The sequence below is a fragment of the Chrysochloris asiatica genome, unplaced genomic scaffold (assembly GCF_000296735.1).
Source record: "Chrysochloris asiatica unplaced genomic scaffold, ChrAsi1.0 scaffold00439, whole genome shotgun sequence".
NCBI classification, from domain to species: Eukaryota; Metazoa; Chordata; class Mammalia; order Afrosoricida; family Chrysochloridae; genus Chrysochloris; species Chrysochloris asiatica.
Window position 1 is genome coordinate 1,037,898 of NW_006408957.1, and position 11,334 is coordinate 1,049,231.

Consider the following 11,334-nt stretch of genomic DNA (forward strand, 5'->3'; position numbering starts at 1 on the left):
ACGGTTGAGGTTCAACCATTTCAAGAGCTTGCATATGATCAAGAGCCAATGATCCTGAAGGAAGAACTTCAAGATACATTGAAGATATTGGCAAAGAACAGGGCACCAGGAATTGATGGAATACATATTGAAGTTTTTCAACAAATTGATGAATCACTAGAGGCACTCACTCATCAAAGAAATTTGGAAGGCATCTACCTGGCCAACTGACTGAACGAAATTTATATTTGTGCCCATTCCAAAGAGAGATGACCCAATGGAATGCGGATGTCATCCGACAATATCATCAATATCTCATACAAGTAAAATTTTGCTAAAGATAATCCCAAAATGGCTGGAGACGTACATTGACAGACAACTTCCAGAGGTTTAAGTCAGATTTGGATAAGGATGTGGAACAAGGGATGTCAGATGGATCTTGGCTGAAAGCAAAGAATACCAGAAAGATGTTTACCTGTGCTTTATTGACTATGCAAAGGCTTTTGATTGTGTGGATCATGACAAGCTATGGACAATATTGTAGAGAGTGAATATTCCAAAATACTTAGTTGTGTTCATGAGGAAACTGTACATAGACCAAGAACAGAGCAAGGGAACACTGAATGGTTTAAAATTAACAAAGATGTGTGCCAGGGTTGTATTCTTTCACCATACTTATTCAATCCGTATGCTGAGCAAATAATCTGAGAAGCTGGATTATATGAATAAAACATGGCATCAGGATTGGAGGAAGACTCATTAACAACCTGCGATATGCAGACGCTACAACCTTGCTTGCTAAAAGTGAAGAGGACTTAAAATACTTACTGGTGAAGACCAAAGACCACAGTCTTGAGTATGGGTTACACCTCAATGTAAACAAGACAAAAATCCTAACCACAGGACCAGTAAACCACCTCCATGTAAATGGAGGAAAGACTGAATTTGTCAATGATTTCATTTTGCTTGGATCAACCATCAACACTCATGGAAGCAGCAGTCAAGAAACAAACCAATATATTATATTAGGCAAATCTGCTGCACAAGACCTCTTTAAAGTGAAGAAGAGCAAAGATGTCAGTGTGAGGACTAAGGTGTGCCTGACCCAAGCCATGGTATTTTCAGTAACCTCATATACATGTGAAAGTTGGACAGTAAATTAGGAAGATTATAGAAGAATTGATGCAATGAAGTTATAGTGTTGGAGGAGAATATTGAAAGTACCATGGGTTGCCAAAAGAACAAACCAATCTATGTTGGAAGAAGTGCAGCCAGAATGCTCCTTAGAAACCAGGATGGCCAGACTTCATCTCTCATACTTCAGACATATTGTCAGGAGGGACCAGTCACTGCAGAAGGACATCATGTTTGGTAAAGTGGAGGGTTGAAGAAAAAGAGGAAGACCCCAATGAGATGGATTGGCACAGTGATAGCAGCAATGAATTAAAACATAGCGATGGTTGTGAGGTTGGCGCACTACTGGGCAGTATTTGGTTCTGTTATACGTGAGGTCACTGGAAGTTATGCCATCGGTATTTTAAATTCCAGCAGGGTCATCCATGGTGTACAGATTTTAGCTGAGCTTCCAGACTAAGACAGACCAGGAAGAAGAAGAGACAGACTATTTCTCAATGTTTAACCAATGAAAACCGTACGAATAGCAGTGAAATATTGTCATGTGTGTTGTTGTTGTTAAGTGCCATTGAGTTGGTTCTTACTCACGGGGTCTCAAATAGGGTTTTCGAGGAACAGCGGGTGGGTTAGGGCAACTGACCTTGCAATCAGTAGTCCAATGCTTACCTTACAGTGCCACATAGTGCCAGAAAATGAAAATATTATGAATAGCTTCAGAATATTGCCAGCTAAGGAGCTCTGGTAGCGTAGTGGTTATGAATTGGGCTGTGGACCGCAAGGTCAGCAGTTCGAAACTACCAGCTGTTCCATGGGAGAAAGATGAGGATTTCTGCTCCCGTAAAGATTTACAGCCTCAGAAACACTGTACAGGGTCGCTATGGGTCGGAACCGACTCCACGGCACATAACCACCACCACGAGGCACAGTAAGGAGTCCTGGTGTGGTGCTGTGGGTTAATGTGCCAGACTGCAAAGCCGTTTGAACTGCAAGGTCGGTAGTTCAAGCTCATGAATGGCTCCTCGGAAACCCTATATACAGGGTCGCTATGGGCCGGAACTGGTTCAACAACACTAAACAACAACAGCCACAGTACGTCCAAGGTGCATTGAAGGAATTGGCGAAGAACAAGGCGCTAGGAATTGATGGAATAAAAATGGAAATCTTTCAAGAAATTGAGGTGGCACTGGAGGCACTCACTCATCAATGCTAAGAAATTTCGAAGACAACAATCTGGCCAACTCATTGTGCCCATTCCAAAGAGAGTTGACCCAACGGAATGCGGAAATCATCGGATAATGTTTTTGATATCCCATGCGAGTAAAGTGTTACTAAAGGTAATACAGAAATGGCTGCAAGCATATATTGACAGAGAACTTCCAGAGGTTCAAGCCAGATTCAGAAGAGGACGTGGAATGAGGGATATCATTCCTGATGTCCGATGGATGTCGACTGAAAGCACAGAATATCAGAAAGATATTTACCTGTTCTTTATTGACTATGCAAAGGCTTTCAATTGTGTGGACCATGACAAGCTATGGACAACACTGAAGTGTGAGTATTCCGGTAGACTTAATTGTGCTCATGAGGAATCTGTATCTCGACCAAGAAGAGGCAGTTGTTAGAACAGAACATGTGAACACTGAATGGTTTAAAATTAAGAAAGGTGTGCGTACTTATTCAACATGTATGCTGAGCAAATAATCTGAGAAGCTTAGTTTTATGAAGAAAAATGTGGCATCAGGATTGGAGGAAGACTCATTAACAACCTGCAATATGCAGATGATTCAACCTTGCCTGTTGAAAGAGAAGAGGACTTAAAATACTTACTCATGAAGATCAAAGACCACAGCCTTCAGTATGGATTGCATCTCAATATAAAGAAAACAAAAATCCTCACCACTGGACCAATAAACAACATTCTTATCAATCAATGGAGGAAAGATTGAAGTTGTCAAGGACTTCATTCTTCTTGGATCAACCATCAACACTCATGGAAGCATCAGTCAAGAAATCAAGCGACATATTGTATTTGGCAAATCTGCTGCACAAGACCTTTTTAAAGTGTTGAAGAGCAGAGATGTCAGCTTGAGGACTAAGGTGCGGCTGACCCAAGCCATGGTGTTTTCAATAACCTCAATATGCATGCGAAAGCTAGACAGTGAATAAGGAAGACCGAAGAAGAATTGATACATTTGAGTTATGGTGTTGGAGGAAAATATTGAATGTGCCATGGGCTGCCAAAAGAATCAACAGATCTGTGTTGGAAGAGTGCTCCTTGGAGGTCAAGATGGCCAAACTTTGTCTCTCCTACTTCAGACATATTGTCAAGAGGGACCAGTTGCTGGAGAAAGATATCATGTTTAGTAAGGTGGAGGGTCAGAGAAAAAGAGGAAGACCCCAGGGAGATGGATTGGCAAAGTGGCAGCATCAATGGACTCAAGCGTGGTAACAATTGTGAGGTTGGCCCAGGATTGGGCAGTGTTTCGCTCTGTTGTGCATAGGGTTGTTATGAGTCGGTAATGACTCGATGGTGCCTAGCAACAACAACAGGGCACAGTATGTACATAAAAGGAGCTGGAGAGACAGTGATTTAAGCAAGCAGAAGTTTAATTATTAAGCATAGACAAAGCATAGACATTCTCCCACAGAGGAGAATGGGTTTCCATCTTGCCATTCAGGGGAGTCCTTACTGATGACTCAGACTAGGTCTTTATTTAATAGTTGGAGGGGGTTAGATTTCCAGAGCCTTTGTCAGTCTTTTCAGATGGTTGACTTGGCTAATTAGTTAGACAAGTCTCTCAGGTACACTAGTTTGAGGGGATTTGCTTTCCTGTACCTTTGTCAGTGTGTTTTTGGATGGTTGGACGTGTTTTGTTCTGTGTTTTTTGCATTTCCTTTCTTAGGTTTAAATAACCCCTTCTCCCCACAGTTCAGTTTGTTATAATTGTATTCATGACCTAACCTCAATTGTGTTTTATTACACTGCTTCTGGGCAGTTTGCAGTTTGGCCTCTGCTTCCCTAATCAAACTGCCTAGCATTCCTCTCTAAGGAATTAGGGTACTCTGATGCTTCAGGGAAAAGGGGACCCTTATCTACTTCCTGCTGTCAGAAGATGTCCCTAGGACAGGCTACCCGTTTCCCTCCTGTCCTCATGGTTGGAGAGATCTTTGCCGCACCCTGCGGGGCCTGACATTTGCAGTATGATACACCTGGGTGGAGGACAAAGGAGGCAATTAAGTGGGTGTCTGCTTGAAGATTTACCCCATCTGACCCATAGTGTTCATAGAAAATTGTTCTAAACACAGTGAAGTATGAGTTAACAACATTTGTCTGTAGAAAGCTCCTATTCTCTTAGATACAAAGGAAGTTCTCAGGTCTAGACTACAAGGACAAAGATGAGTAGTAGAAATATGATCGTCAGGGGCCCCAGGAAGGGATTGATCCAGATTATTGAGGGAAGGTAGACCTTAATCTGAGTCTAGAGTCTTAGAGAAGACTGGGTTGATTTTTGTTTGTTTTTTTGTTTTGTCCTTGTAGCCATTGGCCATTTTCTAGAATGTGTTGGATCTTGAGCTCCGCTTCCCCAGTTACATTCATGTCAGTACAGTAAGAGGTATGTGCTATTGTACACACTCCCCCTTCTTTGACTAGTAACTTGTTGTTCAGTGCAATTGAGTCAGTTCTGACCCACAGCGACCTGTATAGGGTTTCTGAGGAGTGACTGTAAGCTTGAATCACCAACCTTGCAGTTCAAACTGACCTTGCAGTCCAGAGCATTAACCCATAGCGCCACATCTGAACTCCCATTTGATGGTCCATGACCATATTAGCTAATGGCGGGCAGTGGGTAGGAGGTGTGCCATGGAGTCAGTTCCAACTCATAGAGACCCTGCAAAGGGTTTCTGAGGCTGTAAGTCTTCACAGGAGTAGAAAACCTCATCTTTCTTTCACGGAATGGCTGGTAGTTTCAAGCTGCTGACCTTGAGGTTAGTAGCCTGACTCATAACCACTATGCTACCAGAGCTCCTTATATTAGCTAATGAGTCTAATAGTTTTTAGAGAGCCTTAGGGACTGGCCTGAATCTTCACCCAATTCTTTTTCCATTGAGGAGACATTGGGATATTTAGATGACTCTATAATACCGTATGTAATGGATCTGGCTGCCCTAGGGTGAGGATGCCTAGAAACAGGAAGGTGAGTGGCAACCCTTTTCACTGGTGGGAGTTTCTGCAGAATTGGAAGATTGGGTAGGCCGTTGTTGTTGTTGTTAACTACAGTCAAGGTGGTTCTGACTCATAGCAACATAGGGTTTCCAAGGAGTGGCTGGCGAGTTTGAACATTATTGGTCTCAATTTGGAATTCCCTGGTAAAGGGGCTTCATACCCTAAGGTGCAAGTACTCCAAACTTGAGTGGCATTTACCAGGAGAGCATCCATCTTTTGTTGTTTGCTCCTGGGTGTAGGAACCGTACTCCACCAAAGGCACATAGCAGCAATGACGAGTTTCCTCATTTAGAAGAATCGTCGGGGTCCAGGCCTGCATATTAAGTACTCTGAGAGTGGTAGTTGCCTGACCAGGAGTTCCACCCCAGCAAAGAGGTTTAATTTTCTCAAGGGACTGAGTCCAGTTTTACCATGAGTTGTGGCCTTCCCCTGGAGTGCATCCGTTGCTGGTATGGTTATGCATGTACTGAGTGGAATTTGGACTTGGGTTACAGTTTATTATTGCACTATTGTGGGGAAATATGATGGTGTTGCCTTTACACATGATGAGGGCATGGCTAGAGTATGAGAAATTTCGTGAAAGCGCTGGGCCCGAGGCTCAAAGTGGTCCACCATGTGAATGAGGTTGGCTGGAAACGGCTGTGGTCTTGAAATGACCTACCTGCCAGAGCAGTACTTACAGGGTGGTCATTTTAGGGCCCCTTTTAAAAGAGAAGGAAGGGACTTGGATTAACAGATGTTGACCCCAAGGGTGGAGTGGATTCAGAATCGCACAGGTAAATAATTAAGATTAGTAGCAACATCAAAGTGCCTACACCAGACCTGGTAAAGGGATCATGTACTTCCCTTCTTCCTGAACAGGAGTTTTAGGACCTCGATTGGCTTACAAGTGTACTTGGGAGACTTCCCTTGGGGCTGGCCTGATTCAGGCCCTGTCAATCCTCCCCCTCATCGACAGCCTGAATGGCTTTGTGATTTCTGTGGTGCTTCCAGGGGATCTCTGTGCAATCACATGCCCAGTAACTAGACCTAGCATCTTACGCTTAGGGCTTGCTTCTCCACACCTTCCACATTTCTCCAGGTTTACTCTAACGAACGTAAACACTGGTACATATCAACTTCTGACCATTTTCTTTCCCTTTTACTGAAAAATCTAATTATAAAATAGTGTTGTAATTTAAGGTTCTGTTTGCTGGCCATTTCTCTTGGCCCCCCAGGTTATATTGGGATCAAACAGTATATTACTTGAAAATATTGCTGCCAACATTAAGGTGCTTCCAATTCTTCAAGAAGCATTCCAAAGGGGAGTTATCAGAGGTTGATGGAGCTTGTCGCTGAGTGGAGAGAGTGAGTGCCTAGGCTGGACGTCCCCTGTCTTGGGATCTGCAAGCTGGTGAAACGTGCTCCCCACGAGAGGTCCTAACCCTAACATTGTAAGGGAGCTAAGGGGAATGATACTTCACCAAAATTACCCAGTCAATTACTTAAAAACAAATTTAAAACACCCCAAACAAGAAGTAAAATAACAAGTCCTGGGGGGGGGGGGGGGCAGAACAATACCCAGAATTACTATAATATATTATATAGAAGATCTAGTTTCCAACCAAAATTTGTGAAGCATGCAAAGAAATGGGCAAGTATGATCCAAAATCTAGACCAAAAGAGCCTTCTTTTTGAGGTTATTAAGAGACAACAGGCACCGATGATTTCATGGGACCAAGGAGACCAGCTCCACATGCTTTCAAAGGGTGTAATTGTTAGAGAGGCAAGCCAGACCATTAAAATGTGAACTGTAACGTTACTCACCCAAGCAAATGCTTATTTGATGAAAGAGGTACTTTGCCTTTCCTGTTTCCTCTTGTAAAATAACCTGATGGCTACCTAAGGATTAGCCTGTCATGAAGATGCAGTCCTTTATGATGTTCTAAGTTTGGGAAGTCCAGAATTTCACAATGTTAAACACACAACAGGGATTTCTTACTTTAATTGGTAGTCTAGTAAAAGAACGGACCTCAAGTGGCTTTCTTATTAGAAACCTTATTGTTACCATGTGCTATCTCCTTGAAGGGAAATCTGTCATAAGCAATAAATGGAAACGCTCTGGAAAAGCACAGAAACAATTGATGAAACTCCTTTTCAAGGAAGGAAAACTTTCCCAAGCTGAAAAAAGAGAAGAACAGAAGCGGAAGACGTCTATGACAGTTAAGGGTTTGTGCCTCCTTGTCTGGCCAGGATTCTCAGTGCTTTACCAGGAAAGACATTGTTGTTGTTGTTGTTAAGTGCCATCGAGTCGGTTCCGACCCATAGCGACCCTGTACAGGGTTTCCGAGGCTGTAAATCTTTATGGGAGTAGAAAGCCTCATCTTTCTCCCGCGGAGCGGCTGGTAGTTTCAAACCGCTGACCTTAAGGTTCGCAGCCCGATTCGTAACCACTACGCTACCAGAGCTCCATAGTCATCCCCAATTTTGAGATCTGCTATGTGCAGCCAATCAATTGAAAGAAAGTTTCCTTGGGGCGTGGTCTGCTTCCAACATATTAGACATCCAGGAAAAGCTTGCTTACACATACCATTTGCTTGTACTTTACATTAATCCCATGTAGAGTAAGGAAAACTTAAGAATTTAATGCAAAAATACTTTTGGGGGTCATTTTTGGAAGGCTGCCAACTTATGTAAATAAAACCTGCCCTCAGTGTCAACAAAATAATTCTGGCAAACCTTTTGTTATTTCACCACGACAATATCTTAGCCCACTTGTCTGTCAGTCTGTCCTACTGTGGGGACTTGTGTGTTGTTGGAAGCAGTGCTACCGGCATTTTAAATACTATCAAAGTCACCCTTGAGGGACAGGTTTCAGCTGAGCTTACAGACTAAGACAGACTAGGGAGAATGACAGACAGACTACTTTGGAATATTTAATCATCGAAAAATCTTATGAAAAGTAGTGGAACACTTTCATATAAGCACTAGAATATCGAATATTGAAACAGAATGAAGAGCACCAGAATATTGTCAGAAGACGAGCCACTCAGGCTGAAACGCACTCAAAATACAACTGGGGAAGAGCTGTTTCCTTAAAGAGAGTTGAGCCTGCTGATGTGAATGGAGTAAAGCTTTCAGGACCTTCATTTGCTGGTGGGGCACAAGTCAAAATGAGAAGAAACAGCAGTAAACATCCATTAATAATTGGAACATGGAAAGAACAAAGTATGAATCTAGAAAAATCAGAAGTTGTCAAAAATGAAATGAAACGCATAAACATGGATATCCTAGGCATTAGTGGGCTGAAATGGACTGGTATTGGCCATTTTGAATCTGACAATCACATGGTTTACTATACCGGAAATGACAAATGGAAGGGGAATGGCATCAAACTCATCATCAAAAAGAACATTTCAAGATCTATCATGAAGTGCAACACTGTCCATGATAGGATAAGATCCATGCACCTACAAAGAAGACCAGTTAATACAACTATTATTCAAATTTACACACCAATGATAGCTGGCAATGATGAAACTGAAGAATATTACCAATTTCTTTGGTATGAACTATTGATAAAACATGCAATCAAGATGTATTGATAATTACTGGTGATTGGAATGCAAAGGTTGGAAAGAAAGAGGAGATATCAATAGTTGGAAAATATGGCCTTGGTTATAGAAATGATGCTGGAGATCACATAATAGAATTTTGCAAGACCAATGACTTGTTAATTGCAAATACCTTCTTTAAACAACATAAAAGATGACTATACAATGGACCTCACCAGATGGAATACACAGCACTCAAATTGACCACATCTGTGTAGAGACGGTGGAAAAGCTCGATATCATCAGCCAAAACAAGGTCAGGTGCAGACTGTGGAGCAGACTATCAATGGCTCATATACAAGTTCAGGGTAAAGCTTAAGAAAATTAAAACAAGTCCACGAGAGGCAAAATATAACCTTGAACGTATCCCACCTGTTTAGACACTAATGACGGAAGATTAGAAGAGTTGTGAGATGATGTGAAGAACATCAGACAGAAGGAAAGCAAAGGGTCATTAAAAAGGCAAGCAAGAAAGAACACCAAAAAAGGATGTCGGAAGAGACTCTGAAATTTGTTTTCTATCATAGAAATAAAAGGAAGAAATAAGGAGGTAAAAGAGCTGAACAGAAAATTTTCAAAGGGCCGCTCAAGAAGACAAAGCCAAATATTATAATGAAATGTGGAAAGATCTGGAGTTAGAAATCCAAAAATGAAGAACATGTTCAGCATCTCTCTACCTGAAGGAACTGAAGAAAAAATTCAAGCATCAACTTTAAATACTGAAGGAGTCTATGGGCAAAATGGGAGTCTTGGTGTGGTGCTGTGGGATAAGCACTGGACCACAAGGTCATTTTGAACCACAAAGTCGGTGGTTCAAATTCACCAGGTGCTCCTTGGAAATCCTATACAGGTTTACTACGAGTCCAAATAAACTTAACTGCAACTAACAGCAACAGGCAAAATATTGAATGATGCACAAAACACTCAAAGAAGATGGAAGGAATACACAGAGTCTCTGTACCAATAAGAAATGGTTGGTGTTCAACTGTTTCAAGAGCTAGCATATGCTCAAGAGCCAATGATACTAAAGGAAGAACTCCAAGGTGCACTGAAGGCACTGGGAAAGAACAAGGCTTCGGGAATTGATGAATACAAATGGAAAATTTCCAACAAGCTGATGCAGCACTGGAGGCACTTACTCATCTATGTCAAGAAATTTGGAAGACAGGGCCCTACTCAACTGATTGTGTCCAATCCGAAGAGGTGACTCAGTAGAATGCAGAAATCATTGCACAATATCATTAATATAGCATGCAAGTAAAGTTTTGCTAAAGATAATTTTTAAAAAAAATGTTTACAACAGCTCATTGACAAGGAACTGCCAGAGGTTCAAGTCAGATTCAGATGAGCATTTGGAAGGAGGGATATCATTGCTGACGTCAGATGGAACTTGACTGAGAGCAGGGAATACCAGAAAGATATCTACCTGTGCTTTATTGACTGTGCAAAGGCTTTTGAGTGTGGGGATCACGACAAGCATTGCAGAGAATGTGTATTCCCAAACACTTATTTGCGCTCATGAGGAACCTGTACATAGACCAAGAGGCAGTTTTTTTAAAATAGAACAAGAGAACACCTAATGGTTTTAAATTAGGAAAGGTATGCACCAGGGTTGTAGTCTTTTACCATACTTATTTAATCTGTATGCCGAGCAAATAATTCAAGAAATTGGATTATGGAATGCTCCGAGAGTGTTGAGGCGACAGGGGAGCACAAGATGACAGGCACAAACGAGTTCAAGCTGAACCAGCCGCCGGAGGATGGCATCTCTTCGGTGAAGTTCAGCCCCAACACCTCCCAGTTCCTGCTGGTGTCCTCCTGGGACACCTCGGTGCACCTCTACGATGTGCCCGCCAACTCCATATGGCTTAAGTACCAACACAGGGACGCTGTCCTGGACTGTGCCTTCTACGATCCAACTCATGACTGGAGTGGGGGCTTAGATCATCAACTGAAAATGCATGATTTGAATACGGATCAAGAAAATCTTGTTGGGACCCATGATGCACCTATCAGGTGTGTTGAATACTGTCCAGGAGTGAATGTGATGCTTACTGGAAGTTGGGGTCAGACAGTGAAATTGTGGGATCCTCGAACTCCTCGTAATGCTGGAACCTTCTCTCAGCCCGCTCAGTGTCTGGGGACTGACTGATAGTGGGGATGGCAGGCCACAGAGCGCTGGTGTAGGACTTGCAGAACATGGGCTTCGGTGCAGCAGTGAAGGCAATCCAGCCTGAAGTACCAGACGCGCTGCAGAAGCCCCTTTCCTAACAAGCAGGGTTACGTTTTCAGCTCCATTGAAGGCTGGGTGGCTGTTGAGTACTTGGACCCAAGCCCTGACCTACAGAAGAAGTATGCCTTGAAATGCCACCGGCTGAAAGACTAACATTGAGCAGATGTACC

At 42.5% G+C, this 11,334-nt stretch overlaps 1 pseudogene; it reads left to right on the top strand.

The window, feature by feature from the left end:
• Positions 1-1,621: 1,621 nt before the first annotated feature.
• Positions 1,622-11,334, top strand: part of LOC102824071 — a 16,009-nt pseudogene continuing 6,296 nt past the window's right edge.